At 38.4% G+C, this 25,627-nt stretch overlaps 1 protein-coding gene across 1 annotated transcript in view; it reads right to left on the reverse strand.

Moving 5' to 3' along the window:
- LOC106874286 (toll-interacting protein) overlaps nucleotides 1-25,627 on the reverse strand; it is a 271,164-nt gene that overhangs the window by 35,879 nt on the left and 209,658 nt on the right. The window lies entirely within an intron of this gene.

Raw genomic sequence — 25,627 nt, forward strand, 5'->3', positions numbered from 1 at the left:
GTGAGTATTTTCCCCACCACTGCTTGGCAGCTAGTGTTGGTGTGCTTACATCCCTGTAACTTAGCGGTTCAGTAAAAAAGACTGATAGAATAAGTATCAGGTTTAAGAAATAAAAAGTACTGAGGTCAATTCATTCAGCTAAAACTTCTTCAAAGCGGGTGCCCCAGCATGGCCACAGTCTAATGACTGAAACAAGTAAAAGATAAAGGATTGGTAAGTTCCACAAATGTGAGGAGGAAGAGGATAGAGTAAATTTTGAACCCCATTCCCACAGTACTTTTTTGACTGGTGCTTTATGTTATCAGTAACCCAGAAGGATCCAAGACTAAACTGATCTGAGCAGGACTGACTTTGCCATTGTTTTCATTTCAGGGTTTATTACCAATGCAGGATTCAGATGTAATCTAAAAAGGCTATGGCTAAAAGCATCACAAACTGCAGAGGCCTCAAATTAAATAAAAGGTGCGTGTTTACATCATCATCAACAAGATTCTTTCTAAGAAACTTCCATGAGAATATTCTGGAGTAGCTGCTCAGTTAGTAGGGTGTGTGGACTGCTCAAGGCAATATTTAAGGGTGGTGAAGAGAGAAGCATATGTTTAATCCTTTAGCATTCAAACCAGCCATAGCTGGCCTAAACAGTCAACCAGTTTAATATAAAACTGGCCAGATCTTATCTTTCACACCTATCCTACAATGTCTTTCTAAAATTAAGCAATCACGTCATGAAAATGTCTTAGTTACAAGGTAATGCATGATTAATTCAAAACAATGTGAATAAATAAGCATTACATTTGAGAGAGTAATCTGAATGCTAAAGGGTTAAGACATGTTACATATAAGGAACAGAGTGGCCAAAACCCATGCCACTGTATTCGGTCACCACAAATTCACACAATGCTGGGTTGTATCAAACCAAATTACAATGTTGTATATACTTGTCAAAACATTTGACAGTGAAAATATGAACAACGAAAAACGAAAAAGTAATAAGCAAAAATATAAATGAAAGAGAGAAAGAGAGAGGAGAAAAAAAATCTGATAACTTCAGTAGAAATATTTACTAACTTTATCTAAGACATGACATAACATTTTTTTTCTCATTAGATAACAAAAGTGACATCCCAAAATGTCAAACATCCTATCACTGCTGTTGTTTATTATTCCTGTCTGTATAATGTTACAATGGATGCCTTCAAGCTTTTTACATTCTAAGTCCAAATCCTACTGAGGTTAGCTCTGCCATTCATCCTTCCCAAGTTCATAAAATAAAGTACCAGTCAAGTACTGAGGTAAATGGTAACAACTAACCCCACATCCCCTCAAAATTATTGCTCATGTACAGCAATCATAAACCATTGATCATGTCTATATTTTTAACTGATGTTTTTGTTTAGCTCCATGTCTGAGTTGATTACGAGGCCCCATGATCAAAGGTACTCAATACAAGGCCATCTTGTCTCATTTTTCTTTTTTTAGTCATTATATCTAGTACTGAACTCTGCAATGCATCTTTCTCCCTCTGCTTTGTTTAGTCAATAACTAGAGCATGATAAAAAAAGATTTGGTTACTATTTCTGGCAAATCATGCAATCACAGAGGATCACATGTTCTCTCGTGATAACCTATATAAGGAAATGATGAAATCTATAACAACAGATATGAAAGGTCAATGTTATTTGTTGAATTATTATTATAATTATCATTAAGACAGTGAGCTGGCAGAACCATTGGCATACAAGGCAAAATGCTTAGCAGCATTTTGCTCATTTTTACGTTTTGAATTCAAATCCCACCAAAGGTTACTTTGCCTTTCATCCTTTCGGGGTCGATGAAATAAGCACCAGTTACACACTGGGGTTGATGTAATAGACGAGACCCCCTCCTCAAAATTTCATGCCTTGTGCCTATTGTAGAAAGGATTATTTATTTAATAAGGATTATTTAATATTAAGGATTATTTTAATAACAATTATTAAGCTGGTGACCTAGCAGAATCGTTAGCATGCCAAGCAAAACACTTAGTGGTATTTTGTCCATTTTTACATTCTAAGTTCAAATTCCGCCAAGGTTAACTTTGCCTTTCATCCTTTTGGAGTTGATAAAATAAGTACCAGTGGAGCACCAGGGTTGATGTGATCAGCTTAACCCCTCAATTGAATTTACTGGCCTTGTGCCAAAAATTTGAAACCATTTTATAATAACTCTGCTTGTTCCTCGTTTCATGTGATCAGTTGAAGGGAAAGGCAAAGAGTGAAAGAAAAAGGAGAGAAAAAAAGAGGGTAAGGCAAAGAGTGAGAGAGAGAGAGAGGGAGACTGCTGTGTATTATGTCTATGAAATTGTGCATAATGTATATAAAGTGTATATATAAAGTGCATTAAGTAATCATTGTATTCCAATTTCCTTCACTTTTCAATGATTAGTAGATGAGCGACTATCTTTTGATACAGACACAACACAGGCCATGCTTTCAGGAGTTTTCAGAAATAACCCAATTAGTTTACTATTAATGCCATGAAATATTCATGGGTCCCACTAGTTATTCTAATTATTACAAGGGATGGCAGATTGGCAGAACTGAGAGAGCATCAGACAAAAATGTTGTGCTGTATTTAGTCCCAGTGCTTTGTTCTGATTTCAACTTCACTTTTCCTCTTTTCAAGGTTCGATAAAACATGGTATGGAGGTCAGAGTAAATGCAAGGCTTTGTACAGGGTGGGGCAGAGAGGATGGACGTTTTTGAAATGGCTACTAGTCAGCCCCAGGGGGAGGGACATATGTCCGACAAGTACTATTCGGTCCATGGTGTCTTAGCATTTTTTTTCTTTTCAGGTGAAGCCATGGTGCTGTGGATGATAGAGCATTGCATGTTTGCCTATGACAGTTACATGAAGAATAACAAGTCTGTCATAGCAGTTCGGCATGAGTTTCAGAGTCACTTCAACATTCACCAAAACCAGACTGTTCCCACCCATAACACAATCTTATGTTGGGTGAATGCACCACAAATGGTACGGACTCCAGAAAATGTGGAATACGTCAGACGAGCTTTGATATGGAGTCTGAATCAATCTGCTTGGAAGCATTCCACTGAACTTAGCATTGGTAATCGATCAGTAAGGCGTATTTTGCATGACGAACTGCATTTCCACCTGTAGAAATCGGTCAATGGGCAACAGTTGAAACCATGGGACTATGTACAGTAGCTTAACTTCACACGTCAGATGGAAGCAATTTTTGAGGCAAATGACAACCTCATTTTGTTAACGAGTGATGAAGCTCATTTTCATGTTATTAGCCTCTTGAAAATCCAAGAAAACTGCACAGCCCAAAAGTGATGGTCTGGTGTGCTGTTGGAAGTGCTGCTGTCATTGGTCCTTACTTTTTTTAAGACAATAGTGGAAATGCTGCTACTGTAAACTCCGAGCGTTACATCGAGATAATAAACTTCTTTGTGCCTGAATTACAACAAAAACGTATACCTATTTGACGTGTGTGGTATCAGTAGAATGGGGTGACGGCTCACACAGCCAGAGCATCAAATGGATGTTCATCGCCCCCTCTTCGGTCAATGCCTCATTTCCAGGTTTGGTGACATTCCTTGGCCCCACTCAGTCTCTTGATTTGTTCATGTGTGATTATTTCTTGTGGGGAAACCTCAAGGCATGTGTGTATGTACACAAGCCCTGTACATTGATGATTTTAAAGAAGCTATTCACGTGGAAGTCGCCCAAATCAAGAGATCAATGCTGGAGAAAGTGGAGGCCAACTTCCAAGAACGCCTTCAGAAATGCATCAATGAAAATGGACACCACATGATGGAGGTTGTTTTCCACACTTGATTTTGACGAATGCTAATTCAATATGAACACATTGATGTCAATAAAGTTTGTTTGCAGCTAAAATTAATGATTTTGTGAATTTTTCAAAAACATCTGTCCTCTCTGCCTGTACATATGAGGCTTTGTACATATGTAAGAAATCATTAAAATTATTATAATCAGTGGTTAAATCTTGTGACATCAAAAGAGAGAAAAACTGGAATTCTGGCATTCTTTCAGAAGTTTCCTCCTCCCTCAAGGGTATGACAATGTATAGGTATTATATAGGGCCAACTAAACATTTCAAAAACAGATTTACAGCACATGAATATGATATTAGAAACAAACAAAAAAAAAATAATGCATTCAATGTTGTCAGCCCCAGCATGAGATCTAAGTAGTAACTATATTGCATAGTAGAATCTATTTGCTAACGTAAGGTGGCAGTCCTGTGTAGGACTACATTACTACCTTTTAACTCCAGGAAAACATCTTTTCCAGCTGGTCATTGACAAACAATCTAGCTGTATTACTCATTATAAGATCAGTGACTGTTTGTCACTTCTATATTTATATACTGTGAGTAGGGTCAAATAAGCTGCTATCTCTCGCCGGCAGTTGTCCAGCACCGAGGACAGGAAATTACCCAGAAAGAATTAGTCTCTTGGTATTGCTAGTGGCTAGGAGGGAGTAGTACACTCCCTTACAGTATATTTCAGAGACAGATCATGTATCGATATTAAGATAGTATGGGCTGTGGTTGGAGGTGGAGTTGAAGCAATCATGCCACTTATAAATCACTTGTATTGGTGCCATATAAGAAGCACCTTGCTGATGTCATGTAAAAAACACCCATGTTGGTGCCATGTATGAAACACCCATGCTGGTGTCACGTATAAAGTACTGGAACTGGTGCCACATAAAAAGTACCCAGTACACACGGTAAGGATGTTGGTGTTAGGATGGGCATCCAGTCATAGAAACTATTCCAAAACAGACGACTGGGGTCTGATGCCGCCCTCCAGCTTGCCTGCTCCTGTCAAACCATCCAACCCATGCCAGCATGGAAAATGGACATTAAATGATGATAATGATGGTGAAAGGTGAAGTCAAAGACAACCAGTTCTAAAGGGAAGTAACCAAGATAAATCAAAATACCATAAGGTATTTTCATTTGACATACCGATACATACATCTAAAAGCCTTACATATAGTTCCCATCTACTATATTTCACTTAAAAGACTAATCCAACTCTATGGTAAAAACAGCCACAGAATTTCGATCATATTTAGGATCACATAGTTGCAATGCAAATTTCATACCCCACTTTTAGAAGCACTGGTCTAGAACTAATACCAAAGTTCAGAATAACCATGATGGAAACTTCAAAGCTTTGGATATGTTTTTCTCACTTGAATAGAACTACCAATAATAATGGTAGTTTTGGAAACACCAACTCATCGCTCTCCTTACAATTGCAACAAGCAATTCTAAAAATGCCTATTCATTTGAATGATTACAAGTCTTAATGATAAACAATGGCTCTGTGTCTTTGTTATGCTTTGTGTTATTAAATACAAGGTTTTGTTTTACTTGTGAATTACTGCTCTTTCTTTTGTTGTGCAGTGAATACAACAGCATTAAACATTCTGTACTGTTTTATAGTGTTATGCTAATCGCAAAAAGTAGAATTATTAGATCACAAGAGTCTCATGCAACTCACATACTTGCTACTTATTTCAAAAGTGTATCTAAAATATGACACTATTCCCTGCGCCTCAATTTACATTGGAATCATCCACTAAAGATGGTAAATTCCTCATAAAATATTCGGTTTACCCTAATATTTTATTTTTATGGGAAACTAATTTTTCTGTCTTTTGTCATGAAATTACTCTGTTCTAAAGTAGCATTACATACAAACAACTAAGTTGTGTCACAACAGGGCACAGGGTAGTTAGCAGAATAACATAAGTGACAAACAATAAGGATCATCCTGGAAGCCCATGCAATACGCATCAGCATTTTCAGGATGCCATGGCAACAGTAACTCAATTCGGTGAATGCGATCTGTACCTGACTTACACATGCAACCCAAAATGTGCAGAAATTGTAAATAACAGCCAAAAAGAAACTTGAAAATTGCCCTGATTTAGTTACAAAATTCAACTCTCAGAACTTCTGACTGATTTCAGAAAAAGGCATGTTCTTGGCATCCCTGTAGCTCATGTATATATGTTAGAGAATTTCAAAAACAAGGCTTGCCACTTTGTCATATGCTTATAATTCTGAGAAATGAGTTCAAAATAGGAAACAGCGAAGATAATGAGAGGTTAGAGTCTGCAGAGATACCAGATGGGAATGAAAACAGAACTTTGCATGAGATTGTGAAGAAGTTTATGATACAAGGTCCAGGTGGCACTGAGAACCTCTCCTCTCCCTGCATGGGAAATGGAATATGCTCAAAGAAGTTACCCAAATCACTCCAGCAAGAAACAAAATGCAACATGCATGGCTATCCTGAATATCACAGGTGCAACAATATATTCATTTCAAGGTAAGAAATTATATGTCTCATTCACAACGATTGTGAGGCATTACTGGTTTCCTTCGATGTTATTAATCTTGTTGAGAAAAACTTGTGGTTAGAAAATGGGACTACGTCGGATTACTTATTTAGAAGTTTTGGCCCATAGGATTTAAGGATAAAGTATGATTCCCTTACACACAATTTATATTTATTCATATTAACACTAAAGTGGTGAGCTTTGGACAAGACCGACCATTCGAGATGGTAACTCACATTCTCCCTCTTCAAATTATGTATATGGGAGGCCAACATATATATATATATATATATATATATCATAAATATACAGGGATTAGCATTGAGTTGCTTCTCCAACATACTGAAAATTTAGAAATAGCAGTCAAAAAACTACTGATTCTAAACTACAAATTTTTCTCTAAATGGATGGCGATATTTATGAGAAAAATTTGTAGTTTAGAATCAGTAGTTTTTTGACTGCTATTTCTAAATTTTCAGTATGTTGGAGAAGCAACTCAATGCTAATCCCTGTATATTTACGATGATAAATGATTTTACCGATAAAGGTTTTTTTTCATACTGAACTACTTGGCAAAATTGTTAATTATTAATTCTATTACTAATTGACGATTCCCTGCCCTTATTCTTGTATATATATATATATATATATATCGTATCGTTGTTTAACGTCTGCTTTCCATGCTAGCATGGGTTGGACGATTTGACTGAGGACTGGTGGACCAGGAGGCGACACCAGGCTCCAATCTGATTTGGCAGAGTTTCTACAGCTGGATGCCCTTCCTAACGCCAACCACTCCGAGAGTGTGGGTGCAGAGATACCATGGTGGAGTTAAAATATCTGGCATTCAAGAATATGTATATAATATTCTATTCTTTTATTTGTTTCAGTCATTTGACCGTGGCCATGCTGGTGCACTGCCTTTAGTCAAACAAATCAATCCCAAGATTTGTTCTTTGTAAGCCTAGTACTTATTCTATCGATCTCTTTTGCCAAACCGCTAAGTTACAAAGATGTAAACACACCAACATCGGTTCTCAAGCGATGGTGAGGGGACAAACACAGACACACAAACATATACATATATATGATGGGCTTCTTTCAGTTTCCGTCTGGCAAATCCACTCACAAGGCTTTGGACAGTCTGAAGCTATAGTAGAAGACATTTGCCCAAGGTGCCACTCAGACAGCTCGAAACATCAATGAGGTGTTTGGTGAAGATGTGGCGAATGAGTGCAGTGTACGTCGCAGATTTGAAAAGTTCCAGTCTGGTGACTTTACTGTTGCAAGGTGGATAATGATGAGCTGGAAACTGTAATGGAAGCGGATACATCTCAAACTATGCGTGAGTTCCCAGCAAGGTTTGATGTTTCGATTCCAACTGTATTGGATCATCTGAAACAAACTGGCATGGTAAAGAAGCTGGACAAGTGGTTACCACATGAACTGAACGAGCGCCAAATGACACGTTGTCTTGAAACTTGCTGTTCTTTGCTGCCATAGCATAAAAGCGAACCATTTTTGCATCGTATTGTTACGTGATGAAAAATGGATTCTTTTCAGCAATAGCAAGCGTTCTGCACGGTGGTTGGATAGAGATGAAATGGTAAAACACAATCTAAAAAAAGAATATTCACCAAAAAAAGCCAATGGTGTCTGTTTGGTGGTCCAATGCTTCATGAGAGCTGGTAAGTGAATTACAGCAGATATATACATCAGCAATTTGGATGAAATGATGAGTGAACTTGCAATTAAACAACCGCAATTGGTCAATAGATGCAGGCCAATTCTCTTGCAAGACAATGCTCAACCACATGTTGCACAAAGAACGCTACTCAAGTTACATATTGTGTGTGTGTGTGTGTGTGTGTGTGTGTGTGTGTGTATATACACATGCCCAAAGAGAGGCAGCTTAATGCTGGGACAATAGTAGAAGCCCATAATGGTTACGGTGGGACTGAATCGGAAACACATGGTTAGGAAGCAAACTTCTAAACCACGAAGCCACGCCAGCATCTATTCTGTCTATACTGTCATTGAAATGATATTCATCTTTTGATGATGAGGACACATGGCCTAGTGGTTAGGGTATTGCACTCATGATTGTGAGATCATGGTTTCAATTCCTAGGCTGGGTAGTGCATTGTATTCTTGAGCAAAACACTTCATCTCACGTTGCTTGGTGATCACTTTGACATTTGACGCATGATACACCTTGCACCTATTCAGGTAATGTCAAGAAGTGAATGGAGCAGAACAGATTTCTTGTTGTTGAGGGGCCATATGTCTACTCACATTTTAGAAGAGAGAGTATAGGTGGTAATTAGAGATAGAAGTAGCAGCAATGAAGTGTCTGTGTGGACCCTAAAGGTATGAGGTGAGTAAAAGTGAATGGGGGCTGAAGATCCAGGCATGTGGGTGGAGTTGCAAGAGTGTATAGGAGAGGGAGTGATAGGGAATGGGTAAGGCAGTGAATATTAGGAAAGAAGAACAAGTGTTGAGTTGACAAGTAAGGAAGAGGAGTAACAATTGTAGAGATTGGGTAGGGCTGAAGAGTTACCACAAATGGAAAATTCCTGAAAGCACTTTGAATGAGTAGCAACCGTAGATGAGCATAAAATGAATGTGTAGAAAGCAAATGTGACATGTAACAGTTATATGTGGTTGACAACCTGAAATGAAAAGATAATAGACAGATTTGTTATGATGAAGTGAAACTGTTACTAGTTCCAAATTTAAATGAATCTATCTTCACAGTTTGTGCAGGTAAGTTGTATTATAAAATACAAATAACAAAATATTTAGATCTAAGATCCTATGCCCTAGTTGGAGCATTTTAAGATGCACATATACAATCAATACAAAATCCAAAACAGTTCCAGTACCAAAACTTTCAGATAAAGGATTCTCAACTGTATTCCTGGTACCACAGAGCTGAAGAAATGGTACAGCCAGTACAATCTTAAGGTAGGTACTGTGGGTAATGCAACATCTGGGCCAGGTGGTCATGAGCACATGAATAATAAAATTTCCCCATATTTTTCATAAGGATGGGAATCATTTCAATTGTACAGCATCCAAGGCACTTTTTGAACACTGGTGCAGCTTAAACTGTTAGCAAAAGACTCACATGGCTTTGATCAGCTGAGATGATAGTAGAAGCCCATAATACCATAATGTGGAACTGAACACATGGTTAGAAAGCAAGCTTCTAAACCACACAGCCATGCCAGCATCTATTCTGCTTATACTGTCATTTAAATGATATTTATCTTTTGATGATGAGGATGCATGGCCTAGTGGTTAGGTTGTTGCACTCACGATCACGAGATTGTGGTTTCAATCCCTAGATCAGGTAGTGCATTGTGTTCTTGAGCAAAACACTTCATCTCACATTGTTCTGCAATCACTTTGACACCTGACATGTGGTACACTGTGCACCTGTTCAGGTAAAGCTGATTAGATGGAGGGAATGAGTAAATGTACAGCACATACATTTGATCACTAAAAACAAATTATTTGTGCAGGTCATTCAGCAAAAACTGGACACTCATACATCATCTTCTATGGGAGAGTCCATCATCTTTTGATGAACAAGCTTTATTGGTATATAAGATTCAATAGTTTTATAACTCAGTGCAAGAACTTCCTGCTGAGTTTAAGGGCAATGATTATTTCAAACATCTTAATAATTTCTAATATTGGTACATACGAGGTGGTATCAAAAAGTTCTCGGACTAATTCTGTAGCGCACCAACAGATGGCAGCACACAGTTGCATGTGCAGTGAGTGCTAGCAGTGACCTTCAGAAGCAGAAGACAATATGGAGCAAAAAGACATAAAAGCTTAAAGAACTTGTAGCAAAACATAGGTTTGGACAGATTCTACTTGATACATATGACAACTGGGAGTTCCTATGTGATAATATGCTCAGGGTTTTGGACTAGATATGTAATAAATACAAGGTTCCAGCCAGTTTGAAAATGATGTATTGGTAGAATGGTATGGTAGATAAAGCTGTAAAAGCTAAAAGACTGCTTTGAAAAGTCTGGAATGAAAATAGAAGTACAGAACATTACCAGGTAGCTTGAAGGGAAGCTAGGTATCAGGTATACTTAGTTAGGGGTGAAGCAGTCAGGAAGAACTTTGCATGGTCTACAACATGAGGATTTGAGGCTGGAGAGATTCAGGATCACAAGACAATATGACAGAGGGAGCCTAGATGTCATCAGGGAGAAGTGTATCTAAAATGTGAAGGCACAATTGCTAGGACTCTGTTAGTAAGAAAAAGGTATGAAAATGCTACTATGAGAGGTTGTTGAACAAGTAGAATGCTGATGTCAAACCTGGACTTGTTCATACAAGACTACGGCTCCCACTCTCTGGTTCTCAAAGGTGAACAACTCCCCATGACTGTGCACCCAACCATGTGGACCATAACCCTTTGGTCGACAACTTCACCTTCGAGATTCCATGTATATTGATCTCTGTATTGTGTCTGCTCTGTCCACAACAATTCTCAGGCCCTGCAGCTTGGGGCCTATTATACAGGCACAAGTGAAAGCCTGTCTATAGATGCAGTAAATGTGGTAGAGTGAGTGGTCACCCTCATTCAATAAGGTGCCACTCTAGTCAGTGTAGTGGCAACAGTGACTTCAGTGTAGTAGTATCATTGCAAATTGTTACAAAGACAAAAGAGATGCACCTGAGATGGAATCATAGAAGCTTTTGAAAAGGTGCCACTGAGAAAACTAGGTATAGCTGAATGGCTTGTAAGGGCTGTACAAGCTATGTAAAAAGGTGCAGTTAAATAAAAAGAGTTCAGTGGCCAAACAGTCCTAGTTTAAGAGTGTTCAGACAATAAACATTTTTTTTTCAGACCAATTTATCTAGGACTACATTATTCAAAGTGTTCTTTTCTTTATGAAAGTAGCATGTGACTTGAGAGAAATCTGATTAGCATCTCTAGCAGGTAGAGATACTGCATAGAAGCTCTCTTGTAAATCAGACCAATATGAAAGCAAGCAATAAAATGAATAAATGAAAATGTGTGTATTTCATATATATATATATAGTGGTTAAAATAGACTCATTAAGGGATAAAAATATCCAATGAATTACTGGTTCATTACCTATTATTTTTTTGTGAATAGTAATATTCATAAAATAATAGGTTTAAGAATAAATCTTGGTTTACAAATATTCAAATTAAAATTCAGAAAATGGAGATGTAGCATTAATATAATTAATCAACTGCAAAAATTCAACATATTCTCTTACAGGTGTTTCAATTTTGCCCAAAGAATTAAATTCCAGTAAATGAAAACATTTATATTGGACAAAATCTCATCAGAGGAGTAGAAAAGACATACTGTTAGGTTATTAAATGTTATATATATATATATATATATATATATATATATATATATATATATATATATATATATATATATACTAAGCTAGGTTGTGAAGCTGCTGCTCATGCCACCAGGGCTTTCACCAACTTGTCCTCTGAGTCCCCAAAGGTCATCCTCAAACTTGACCTTAAGAATGCTTTTAACTCCATCGGTTGAGACGTCATCCTTTGCACAGTAAGGGAGAATTCCCCACCACTTTATCACTTTGCATGGCAAGTCTATCAAGAGTCCTCCTACTTATCGTTTGGTGACCACCTCATCCCATCTGCCTCTGGAGTCCAACAGGGTGATCCACTTGGTCCTGCCCTGTTTGCATTGGGTATTGATGATGTTACCAAGGTGGGAGCCGACCTAGACCTAAATGTCTAGTACCTCAATGATGCTTGTTTGGGAGACCCTCCTGACCAGGTGCTTGCAACTGTGAAGACAATGATCGAGGAACTTGGTCATAGAGGTCTTAGCATTAACAGCTCCAAATGCAAGCTCTGGCTCCTCAACCTCCCAGATTCGCATGAGCAGACTACTAAACTATTTGTTGACTCCCTTTCCTCAATCGTGATTCCTCCTTCATCAGTGTGGTGCTCCTTTGGAGCCCCAATCACTGACCTAGCTTTTGAATCCATCTTTATATCCAAAATGGCTAACCTCAAACAACTTTTAAAAAATCTTGAATTGAGCCCCACCAAGGTCTTTTTATATTAAGAAATTACTTGTCAATTCCTAAGCTGTTGTATTTTCTGAGAGTTAGTCCCTCTTACAGATTCCTGTTGTCCCTCCAATACTTTGACAACTTAATCTTCAGGAAACTCGAATGCTTGGTCAATGTCAAACTCTCCCTAGAGTCCCATGACCAAGCTGTTTTGCCCAATGAGTTTGGGGGGTCTAGGTCTGCAAAAGTGCTCGTCTTTATCTCTTCCCTGTTTTCTTTCCTCCATCCATGCTTGCTCTCCTTTGGTAGGCAACATCCACTCCTCTCCAACATGGACTAATTCCAACAGGGAAATGAATGAAGCTCTATCACAGTGGCGAGAGCTAGGTTTGTCAGTTCCAGTTACAGTGGAGGATAGACGGAAACAGAGAGTATAGGACAATCTGTGTTCAGATGCAACTTTCAACTCTCTCCTTGATCATTCTGATCAATTTTCAAGGTGTCACCTAATTTAAGCTAGTGCAAAATATTGACGAGACTGGATTGATGCCTGTGGCCAACATTGGAGGTTTATTCAGTCTATATCAACTCAACATCTCTATCACACTCAGAGTGGGAGCTGATATCTGTAGGAGACTGAGATGCCACTGTGGTAGATCCCTCAACCCCACAAGTCTTCACGGTCTGTCTTGCCACCTAAATGCTGGTCGCTTCACTCGTCATACCAAGCTAAACCAAATCATTAAGCAAGCCCTGGCTTGAATTAATATCCGTTAGTTCTGGAGCCATTGAGGTTAACTAGAAGTGATGGAAAGAGACCAGATAGTTTTACCCTCTGTTCCTGGCTTAGAGGTAGGTGCCTCATTCGGAATTCCACAGTCTGTGACTCCTTTGCTCCCTCCCACATCCTGGATGCTGCTGTTATTGGGAGGGTCACTGCTTCCATAACCGAACGGAAGAAAACCCTGAAGTATTGGGACCTGACAGTGAACTACCTCTTCCAACCTGTGGTATTTGAGATGTTCAGAGGGACTGAGCCACTAACTGCAAAGTTCTTGTCAACGTTTGCAGCTTGCCTCATTGAGGGCACTTGGCTTTCCCAATTCCTTAGCCTCACCGTTGCCCGTGGTAATGCTGCAAGTGTGCTGGCTTGCTTCAGTAAGTTCCATTAAACCTTGTGTTGTAGAACCTGTTGCTGTGATAAAAAAAAAATCCCCACAAATGGTCTCAATACAGTTTTAGCAGAGAGATTTTGAAGAATTAGATGAAAGTTCTCCGGTAATTTTCTTTCATGTAAATAAAAGTTATTAACTCTTCAGATTGAATTCTGTCTGTTGAATTGAACTAATATAATCTGTTACTGGTCTCAGTTTATGAACCAACTTGCTTCCAGAACAGTATGAAGAGTCTTCAACATTAAAAAAAAAAAAACATAAAGCAGTCATCAAAATTAAACCTAGTAAAGTGACGTTTTATTTAATGATGCACTTGAATCACAATTACTAACGATATCTTAATTAGGAAGTAGAGATGAATGTCAGTGAGCACAAGAATGGTGGACAACTGGAGCACTCGACCAGGAGGGAAGGAGTCCAAAAACCAACAGTTTATTCATTGGGCCACTGGCGCTCCTAACAGAGAATTACTCAGAGGCCTGAATGCATTATTTAACATTAGTCATTACATCTTTGTAGAGAAAGAAAAGCATTCTTGGACTGTCTGAGAGTGTTTACCGAGGAAATCTGCCAAAGAATACAGAAAACAAGGAAATACTAGAAAACTCTCCTTTCTTACTAAGAGATTATGTTGACGCCCGCATTGATTTTCTTTTTTTCTTTTTCGCTTTTCTGTCTTCTACGCAATCTCTGTTAACTGTTGTACTTTTGTCATCTTATACAAAAAAGCATTGAGTATCCCCTGCTTGAAAGTATCTCCATCGCTGCTACCATTAAAGAACACATTATTCTATCTTTGAAGCAAACATCAATATTATTGTCGCTTTCGATATATAATAACGAGGGCAGCGAAACAACAATGCTACTGAAGTAGTCTCTTACACGACCGCTTCACATGCTAGAAACAGAAACTAAATATCCCTTAACACTCCACCTCTTTTTAAAGAACGAACTGTACAATAAACAGATACCCCCCCCCCCTAAACAGACGGATACATCACCGCAAGGAAATATCTAACTACAGACCTGACCAGAGGCTAAATAACAAACGATATTTCTTACATGGACACACAAGACGTTGGAAGAGAGACGAGGACAATGGGGGAGGAGGAAAGAAATTTGAGACGTTCATGTTTTAGCGGCATGAGAGAAATAATGATGGATTATAAACTGCGGAATTGGAACCAGATAGTCTTCCAAACACGGTTTCAAAGACTGAAACAATATTTTTGAACGGGAATTTATGAGAAACTAATTCCTGTATTATTTAGACAGATAACGAAAAGATGATCATATTAACGAATTGACAACAGAATGTTGCCGCTGCGATCGTTCGAGAATAATTAATAACGCGTTATTAGCATATTAAAGCTTAATCTAAAACGTTACGAACACGTATTAGTATCATCATATAGTTATCAATATTGCATATTACTACTACTTTTGTGGAAGAGACAATCCTTAGATTTGGGTTATAAATCCCTTCCGAAAAAATAGTATAGGGAAATATTTTACGCTGATAAACAAGTGGAAATGAATAATTGTTGATAAAAGAAAAAAAGAAAAACATTACTGACAACATTAAAATTATTTAATTTAATGAACTGCATTCGAACATAAGCTAATGATCACCACTTGGTTCAGTAATCGAAACTTATGCTCTGATACACACACATCGTAACATTCATATCTATTTTTTTGTCCATTTAAATAGTGTACTTATATTGTGTTGTAATGTGTATTTATTCATTCATTCTTCATCTGAGAAGGATGGCCTAATGACAATTAAGGAGATTTTCATTATTATTATTATTATCAATACTATTTTAATTCATTTTTAGCCTCAGGATACAACATCAGATCCCAGTAGTATCACAACTACCACCGATTATTTCAACCAAAACAACTCATTTTTAAAGAAAATAAACATACAAATATGGCCAGTGTTAAAAAAAAAATTGAATTTAAGGTTATTATTCTGGGGTAACGATGTGTTAAAAAACAAAGATATAATGATGATGATGGTTTCAAATTTTGCCACACGGGCAGCAATTTTGAGGGAGGTGATGAGTCGATTAGATCGACCCCCAGAGTTTCACTGGTACTTATTTTATCGACTCCGAAAGGATGAAAGGGAAAGTCGGCCTCGGCGGAATTTGAACTCGGAACGTAAAGACGGATGAAATGCCGCTAAGCATAATAATAATAAAATCTTGGCGGGAGTAACAAGTTGTCTGTTGTCCAGGAAATCAACAAGTAAATAGAATGGCTATCGTAGCTGCAGTCCTTTCAACACTGACTTTTCTTTTCGTTTTTTTTTTCCGTCAGAAAGGATGACAGTAAAATACATGCAAACAAGGAAATTTTTATGTGGTCATTTGATCTGCTAGAAATAACAGCCAAATCTCCCTAAAATCACACCCTACCGTCATGGGAGGGGGGGATATCATATAATGTAGTCCCTAGTTTTCACACCTCACGAAGTAACAGTAAAAGATACTAGTCCAACAGGAGCAATCAGAGCCTGTTTGTGCTTGGATAATCTGCTAGAAACACCAGCCAATTCTTCAAATCATACCCTACAGTCTTGGAACCAAAAAGGAAGGACACATCTTATAATGTAGTCCGTTGCTTGGTACCCCCTTCTTCACCTCTCCCCCTAAAAAACGAAATGATCGCAGTGAGAATGCTTTTGATCACAGCCTCTTTCTGTAGTCATTCGACCTGCTAAAAACAGCAGTCAAACATTCCTCAAATCACACCCCACGGACCGCAAACAAAATTTAAAAAAAAACAATACATTAGATATTGTAGTCTCTTATATGTTGTAACGCATATAATCTTCTCGGCCACGACTGACCTGGCTCTCAACAACAACAACAGTAACTACCAGTGGCAGATAAATTACATGATTTAGTTTCGTTTCTCCTTCTTCCTTGTTTGTTTGTTGTGAGCAGAAGATTCTTCCTGTTTAGCCTCGTCCAGCAGTCTCCATCACATCTTTGGTGAGGCTTTTGAATAGCCTCCACAACATCAAGACAATGAACTGCATGGGTTTTACCTTTATCTTTTTAAATTATTGCCGTGTTTTCATGCTACAGGAATTACAAATCTAAAACAATCCTTCCCACCCACCCGTCCCCATTTTTTTTTGTTTTTGTTTTTTACATTTTCGAACCCCACCCACTATCCGATTCCGTACCCTTTTTCTTCCCTACGAGGTAGCAGTGGCTATTCCGAAACACTGCCCTGTCTTTTTGTACATCTAGGACTACATTCCCCAATGTATCCCTTTCTTTATAAGAAAACAGGGTGTGGTCTGAGGGAGATTCAGCTGTTATTTCTTGCACATCAAATGGCCACATAGAGTTTCCCTCATGTTGTAGCTGTTCCAAAACTCCATCCCGTCCTTTTGTATATCTAGAGTAACATTCTTTCGTGTATCCTTTCTATGTTTTTGTTTTTGAGAAGGCAACGCGTAAGCTGAGAGATTTGGCTGCTATTTATAGCGGATCAAATAATCATATCGAAACTCCGCCACATCTTTTAGGCTAACTAGGACAAAACTGTATCCATTTTTTGTTTTTAATATTTTAATAAGGTAATCTGGGGGCGATTACAACCAAGTTGAAGAAACCACATACGTTTTCCTCCTTGGTGTAGTTCGGTTCTTCCTCAACTGCTAATTACATATCTAAAAGAAGTAACTGCACGCTCAAAACTGTAAACATAGCTGCAACTATTTAAAAAGCAATAAGGTGAGTGATTAAGTAATTAGAGAGAAAAAGAAGGTAGTTCCCGGTAAACCTGCTATGGAAAATTTGATTTCGATTTCCCTGTTTGATACGACTTCACTTTGGTGTTTATGAATAATATAAATAAAACCTGAATATCACAACTTCCTGTTTAAGATCAAAGTAGAAACATAATAATAATAATAATAATAATAAGTGACAGCGTATTACTCGTGCTATTTCTCAACGTACCTGACTTCGTCGATCAGTCGACATAGTGTCCGTCCTAAAACAAACCTCAAGTCAGCAGATTCGCAGGAGAAAAAAGAGAGATACAAGACGTCGTGTCCTGTCGTCTCTTTTTACGTTTTTTCTTTTTCTTTTTAATCTTCGGCAAGAGACTGGTCAACCTCAACGTTCTGAAGATGATTCTGTTGCCTCTGCCCAAAATGTGTGTTTGGCGGCAGTAGCTGGCGCTACAGCTGTTTATTTGATCGGCCCAAACCGAAGGACATGTTCCATTGGAAGTGACGTCACAACTCGCACGACAGCTGCTTTGGTCTCTGGCAGGGGAAGAGGGGGAGGAAGAAAAACAGAGAGAAATTCCGAAAGTAGCGTCCCCTAGCGGTGGCCTTACAAATAATAACCACTTCACGAGTTATCTACTCTTGATGTAGTTGTTGCATTTCGCCTTTTTATCACAGAGGCAAATTGAATTATGTCGGAGGACAATAATAATAATAACAATGATATTTATCTGTTCCGAAATACAGTAGAAACTATTATTTAACATCGTTAATCTTAATGGTTAACAAAGGCAATATTTAAGTGTAAAAAAGGTTTAAATGAGTTGGGCTTTATGAGTGTAGTCGGTGTTTACTTCGTATGATTGTGTGCGTGTTAGCAATGAAGCAAAATTCGGACTTCGTTGTTATTTTAGCGCACGGCTCGGCCCTGACTGAGTGAACCCTGTAGTCAAAGATGGTGTAGCAGTGACAAACCCGTCTTAAATATGGAATGCATTGTCCTAACGTGTCCTTCCTTTTAAGACAGTGCGGTGTGGATAGAAGGAGATTTAATTGCTATTTCTAGCAACGCGTTTGACTTTCTTGTTGATTCGTTGTTTCGTGGATGTAATAAACTTCACTTATTTACTGTTTATTATTTTTCATTTTGAGGCGGCGAGCTAGAGGAAATGTTATCAAGCCGGACGAAATGCTTAGCGGTATTTCGTGTCTTTACATTCTGAGTTCAAATTCTTTCGGGGTCGATAAATTAAGTATCAGTTGCGTACTGGAATCCATCTAATCGACTGGCCCCCTCCCCAAAAATTTCGGGCCTTGTGCCTAGAGTAGAAAACAATATTATTATTATGTGTGTGTTTCCGCCAAGGTTGACTTCGCCTTTCAACCTTAACTAGTTGATTAAATAAATACCAGTCAAATACTGGAGTTGATGCCAACCTTGTGCCAAAATTTGAATCCATAATGGTTGTTGTTATTTGGTCGCATGTCAGCCCGGATACAACAGACCTACTATCAAAGACGTTCCAACCGAAACCATTCTTTCCTTCCGTTTTTTCTTTTACATACATTCATGAATGTGACATTTTTAAAAGGTGGTAGGTTGCGATTTGAGGGAGGGAAACACGTCGTGGCTCCCTTTTGGGCTCAATTTTTTTCTGCCTTTCTCACCTCTAATTTGTAAGTTGGAGATATAGAATATTAAAAATGTATTGTGGTGGTTATTTTTAGTCCAATGCTGCAACTATAAATTTAACTCACCGAATTCTTCCTACCAGAGAACTCATCAAAATACTCTAAAGACTATTTGACACCTGTTGATATAAATACACACCTCTGTCTCCTTCAATCTGTGTTACACACCCAGTCAAAAACTATTTGTTGCTACGATACAGAGCAGAATCAACAGAGACAAATTAAATGCCTTACCATTTTACTCTTTTAATTCCATTCACATTTTGGATGCCTTATAGGAATATATCTGGCCGTTTGTGTGCACCTTGCGACCACCACCACCCAGTCAGATTCTCTTGTAAAAATCCTTTGCAGGAGAGTGGATTAGCGTTTAGTTGTGTTGTTATTTGGTACGCTGTTTAGCATGCTATTATAGTATGAATGTTTTGGACGTTGGTGTCTACTTCGCTCCTTTACACACGAGTTCTAGCAAAATTTCCAATGTTGTTCCAACTATTCAAGTATTATCCATCGTCTACAACCAGTGCACTCTACAAGATTTTATCCATGGTGATAAAGTCTTTAGCGGTGCCTCATTTTGAAGAATATGGTCCCTTTGACCGCCATTCTCACACTAATGTGTCCCTTTTATAGTTGTAATCATCTTAAAACTTATCTTTGTGCTGACAAGCTATATAATGGTTTTATTTTTCTTTTGGCCGTTCCACAAAGGGCTATCGTAATTTCACAATGGGTCAGATGAAATTTGTTGAAGCAAATTTTCTATGGCCAGATAGCTTACCTGTCGCCAATCCTCACTTGTTTCTAAAGCAGGTATTTCCTCCTTTGTTGTTCCATAGAATACTGGAAACAAGCAACACCATTTTTATGATAGTAATACCCTTTACGCCTAACGCACGGTATGAAAACAAGGAAATAAACGCGCGCTAAGACACACACACACACACATATATATTCTTTTACTTGTTTCAGTTATTTGACTGCAGCCATGCTGGAGCACTGCCTTTAGTCGAACAAATCGACTGCAGGACTTATTCTTTGTAAGTCTAGTACTTATTCTATCGGTCTCTTTTTGCCGAACCGCTAAGTTACGGGGGACTTAAACACAGCGACATCTGTTGTCAAGTGATGGTGGGGGAACAAACACAGACACACAAATACATATATATATACACACACACACATGTTATTTATTATTATTATTTAATTGAACGCCACACATCCATTTCCAAGTAAGTATATATATATATATATATATATATATATAGGCGCAGGAGTGGCTGTGTGGTAAGTAGCTTGCTTACCAACCACATGGTTCCAGGTTCAGTCTCACTGCGTGGCACCTTGGGCAAGTGTCTTCTACTATAGCCATCTCTTCTACTATATCCATCTCTTCAAATTCTGTCTGACCCATGCAAGCAAGATTGCACATATTCCTTGCAAGTGGTAAACCACCTAAAAAGCCAAGAGAAGGTATTATATGCCCTATCCATAAAGGCTAAAAACTACCGGCCCATGTCTTTGACTTCACACAGTCAAAAAGAAACTGATAATGTTCCTAGACAAAAATGACATTGAATGGTATTCAGCATAGCTTCCAACCAGGAAGAAGTTGCCTCACACAGTTGTTAAGGTACTATGAGTGAGTTTAGAAGCAGCTATTTGACCATTTAGATGTTGATATGATATAGCTCAGCTTCACAAAGGCTTTTGATCAGGTGAGTCATTACGTGATCCACCTTATCATAGTGGATGAACTCGGAGAGTGACTTCCTAAAAGATAGAAATCAGGCAGTTTCAGTCAGCAGTGCCCTCTCTAATGAAACAAACCCTGAATGCAGTCCCCCAGAGAACTGCTTGGGATCATTACTGTTTATGAGTGGCTCTCTTAGAAATACTATTGTCAATCAGACAGTCACTGTCACTAGGTACGCCAATGATACAAAATTATTACAGGCATTAACCTCGACAATGTTGAAGGATTACACCAGGACTTGAAAGCAATATAAAGAAAACTGAGGAAAACAACATGCAGTTTAATGCTGGAAAATGTCAAGTACTGTGCTACCAGCTCACAAATGATAAAATATACCATAATTTATTGGTAAATCTACATACGCTAAGACTAAATGAAACTAATAAAAATGAATTTGGTACTTTATTTAGCAAAATAAAATGGCACAAAAGCAATTGGAAGGTGAGAAAATAGATTTTACAAGGGTTCCATTCATTTTTAAGGTTCAGCACTTCAAAATTTCTTCTTTTTAGCTTGGAAACTATGCCTGGAACTCTTTTGCTTACGTGTATTCAGATGTGATATGTAGCAGAAGTCTTCCATCATATTGATACAAGGGTCAGCTAAAAAATTCACAGGTTGACCAAATATTCTCTCATGGAATGTCAGCAAATGAGGTTTATTTTTCAACATAAACACCCATGTGGTCCACATACGTCTTCCATCGGTGTTGCAGTGCTTCAATCCTGTTGGTAAAAACAAGTCATCGACAGCAGATATGACGTCATCATCACTGCATTATTGGTTCCCAACAAAGTGTTTTTTCATGGTGGGGAACAAATGATAGTCAGATGGGGGCCAAATCAGGAGAATAGGGAGGATAGTAAACCAGTTTAAAGTCACAGCCATGCACAGGAGCCATTGATGCCAAGGACTCGTGTACTGGAGCATTGTCCTGATGAAACAAGACCCCATTCATCAGTTTCTTGGGTATTTGGTCTTGATAGTCTTTCCTAACTGCCTCAGCACATTGACATAGTACTCTCCATTGATGGTGTGACCCTTTTGAAGACAGTCAATAAACTCAATGCCATTTGCATCCCAAAAAACTGAAGTCATCATCTTCCTTGTAGATGAAACGACCTTATCTTTCTTTGGAGCAGGTGAGGAGGGGTGTTTCTACTGCATGGATTATCTCTTTGTTTCTGGCTCAAAGTGATGAACCCAACACTCATCCTGGCTGAGGAAATGCCAAAGGAAACCAGCTGGATCTGCCTTAAACAATGTCAGATTTTTCTGTGATGTGATCTGCCTGGTGTGCTTTTGATCAGGTGTCAGAAACTTTTGTCATGCCAAGTACTTTGTGCAGAATATTCTCAACCTTGTCACGGGATATGCAAACAGCCTTGGCTATTGGATTTAGAGTCAATTGTCTGTCATGCATCAACATGTGGTAAACACGATCAATGTTTTCCTTCATGATGGCAGTTGCAGGACATCCACACATTGGGTCATCTTCAAGGCTCTCTCTTCCCCTCCTAATTTCAGCTGCCTACTTTTTCACTGTTCATAAAACTAGAGTATCATCCCCTAATGTAGCAACCAAGTCAGCATGAATGTCCTTGGGGACTAAACCTTTTTTCTGCAGGTACTTGATAACATCACAATGCCAAATTTTGTCCATTTTCAAGAGAAGTCACTACCAGTTACTTTTGAAGTCTTCTTTTAACAGTCAGATGTCAGTTTACCTGGACAGAAACAATGCAGTTATTTACAAGAAGGGTTGAAATTAATGCAAAATTTCACAACTCTAGCATTATTCCCTCATAGGCAGCCTATGAACCTTTCAGCATAAGCAAGAGTGATGAAAGAACTATTTACTACCCCCACCCAACACCATCATCATCATCAACAAGAAAGTTCTTTACTTATCAACAGAAAACCCCTATTGTTTAATGCCTGTATGAGAGATAGACAGATCGCTAAATAGAGATATGTCCATAATATCACAGAAGTAAAAAGAGAAAGAGATTGCACAACTAGAAAGCTCTCTATGAAAATTTCTGTGCATGGCTGTGTGTGTGTGTGTTTAAATGTGTGTCTCCTTAATTTAACTTTGCACAATTGTAAATTATAAAACAAATACCAACATCAGAGAAAGTGATGCTGTTTACAAATTTTCTGTGAAAACAATGTCTGGCTATTTTGCTGCTTGTTTTTGGAGGTCTAGAGAAAGTATTTTGTTATTGTCTTTAGTCTCATTTAACAAACTGATTGATTATGTTTCAAAATAATCTTGACTGAACCCCATTGGCTAAAACCTAATTAAGATTATTACAAAATTGTTATCATCATCATCATCATTTAATGTCCCTTTTTCCATTCTAGCATGGGTTGGATGGTTTGGCAAGAACAGATTAGCTAGACGGTTCCTCCAAGTTCTATGTCTGCTTATGTGGGGTTTATACAGCTGGATGCACTTCTTAATGCCAACCACTCAACAGAGTGTAGTGGGTCCTTTTTACATGGCACTAGCACTGGTGAGGTCTCCAAGTACCCGCAAGATAAGACCAACTGAACTGGGTATAGGCTGGAGAAATAAACTATGACAGAGGGAGAGGGGCAGGTGCTCTGCTCACTTGTTAGTTTCTTACCAAAATCACCATGGTATCACTTCTGCACCCACCCTACTCGTCAGATTTAGCACCTGCAGACTTCCATGTCTTCCCCAAGATGAAAATGCAGTTCAAAGGTTGCCATTTTAGCACTGTTGTTGAGATCCAGAGCGAATCACAGAACGTACTCGACTCATTTACAGTAAACATCTTCTAGGCTGGATTCCAAAAGTGGCAGGAACGTTGGGACTGGTGTATTGCTGCTCAAGGTGACTATTTCAAAGAAGATTATGTTACAACTTAGGTAAGTAAGTTATTTTTTATTAAACATAATTAGTCCAGGAACTTCTTGATAATACCTTGTACATGCACACTATCATTGCACATCCATCATAGCATACTTGTTTCATTTCTTTCAAGTCTTCGCAAGTCCTCTGCATTCATAATCCAACTTTCACACCCATGTAGCATTGCTGTTCATATAAAGGCATCATACAATCTTTTTTTTTTTTTCTGAGAGAGAGAGGCCTTTTGTTATCAATGGAGGTAAAAGTTCTCCAAAATTTTTCCAGCCAGTTCATATTCTAGCAACTACACTTTCTGTGGTATGAGGGAACTGTAATACAGGGATTAAAATATGGTTCACCTACCTCTCGTTGTTAGCTGTCCAGCTGTTTCACCTAATGTTAGCAGCTGCTACTACCAATGCCGCTAGCTCGCTCCACTAATGTCTGTTCATCTCGACTGCCCCAGGCTGACCTCGGTCTTGTTTCTTTCACTTCCTCTCTCCTCCTTCCTGTTCTCGTGGGACCCCTTGACCATTGACATCACAGCCCTTTCCTTCCAGCTCATCTCATCCCAACACGTTCACAGCATCCTCCTCCACCTCTATTTAAGTCACTTACATCAAAGAAACTGTCTACTTCTTCTAGGGACCCTCCTGGGCATTTCAGAACATCTATTTCCTGCGTGCTCCTATTATTTATTGCTCCTGCTCACCTGCCACAAACAAATTCAATTTTCTCTGTCAACCTTCCTTTGATTCTGCTGCAACTGTCATGTGCCCATAGTTTGCACTGACCCCACACTTATGGAATTTCTATCTACATCTTGTCTACATATAGAACAGGGCTATTTACTCAACGGGATTAGTGTTCTGTTTGTTCTCCTGCTAATTAGAATTTTAGTCTTTGCCAAGTTAACTTTAAGACCCTTGGAATTTTAATTCTAATTCATCTACACTTTCAGTTATAATAACAAGGTCATTAGCATAGAGGAGTTCTTATTGATAACCAGTCTTAAATTCCTCTGTTATGGCCTGGAGGACTATGATAAAATAAAAGGGGACTCATAACCAAACCCTTATGGACTCCTACCTGCACACTAAATTCACTCTTGTACTTGTTAACTCTCACTTTGCTAAAGGTACCCCTGTACCTGGCTTGAATGGCTCTCACTAGCCAGTCATCTATTCCTAGCTTTCACATCAACCATCAGCACCAGATGAGGGATCAAGGTACCTTGTCAAAGGCTTTCTCTAGGAATAGTGGTTCACTTTCTGCTAAATACTTCTCCAATATGAAACCAAACTGCATCTTGTCTAGGTCAATCCTCTTTCTAATTAACTGGTCCAGTAATTTGATATCTCTGTAATTACTTCTTTCTGAGGCATCCTATTTATGTTTGTAATAGTTGACTATCATGCTGCTACACTAATCACTGGGTATGGTCCCTTCCAAACCTCTTCTTTTCTGCCTCTCCCCTTGCTAAATAGACCTACCTTCCAGCTTCTAGCTACCTGGTAAAGTTCTCTGCTGGCCCCATTCTTGCAAACCTTCCAGGGCTGCCTCTTCACTTTTATTGTTCTGTCTACTTCATTGTTCCACCTCTACACCACCTTTAGTCTGGCTAGAAATTTGCACATACCACGAATTTGGTCTGTAAAAATATATTCTGAATATTTTTACCAACATAACACAACACCCAAAAGTTCTTTTCTAGTTCTGGTCATTTTTTGTTTCTTGAAATTAGTATCATCTTCCCATGGTGCATGATGCAGTGGATAGAACAGGATAACAAAAAATAAAATGCCAACAGACAACATTAACTATACATCAACTGAAGGGTTGAAAAAAATATTGGTGGAACTTAAAAATTAAATCCAACATCAATTTAAAACTGCTGCCACAAGCAC

The sequence above is a fragment of the Octopus bimaculoides genome, chromosome 22 (genome assembly GCF_001194135.2).
Source record: "Octopus bimaculoides isolate UCB-OBI-ISO-001 chromosome 22, ASM119413v2, whole genome shotgun sequence".
Taxonomy (NCBI): domain Eukaryota; kingdom Metazoa; phylum Mollusca; class Cephalopoda; order Octopoda; family Octopodidae; genus Octopus; species Octopus bimaculoides.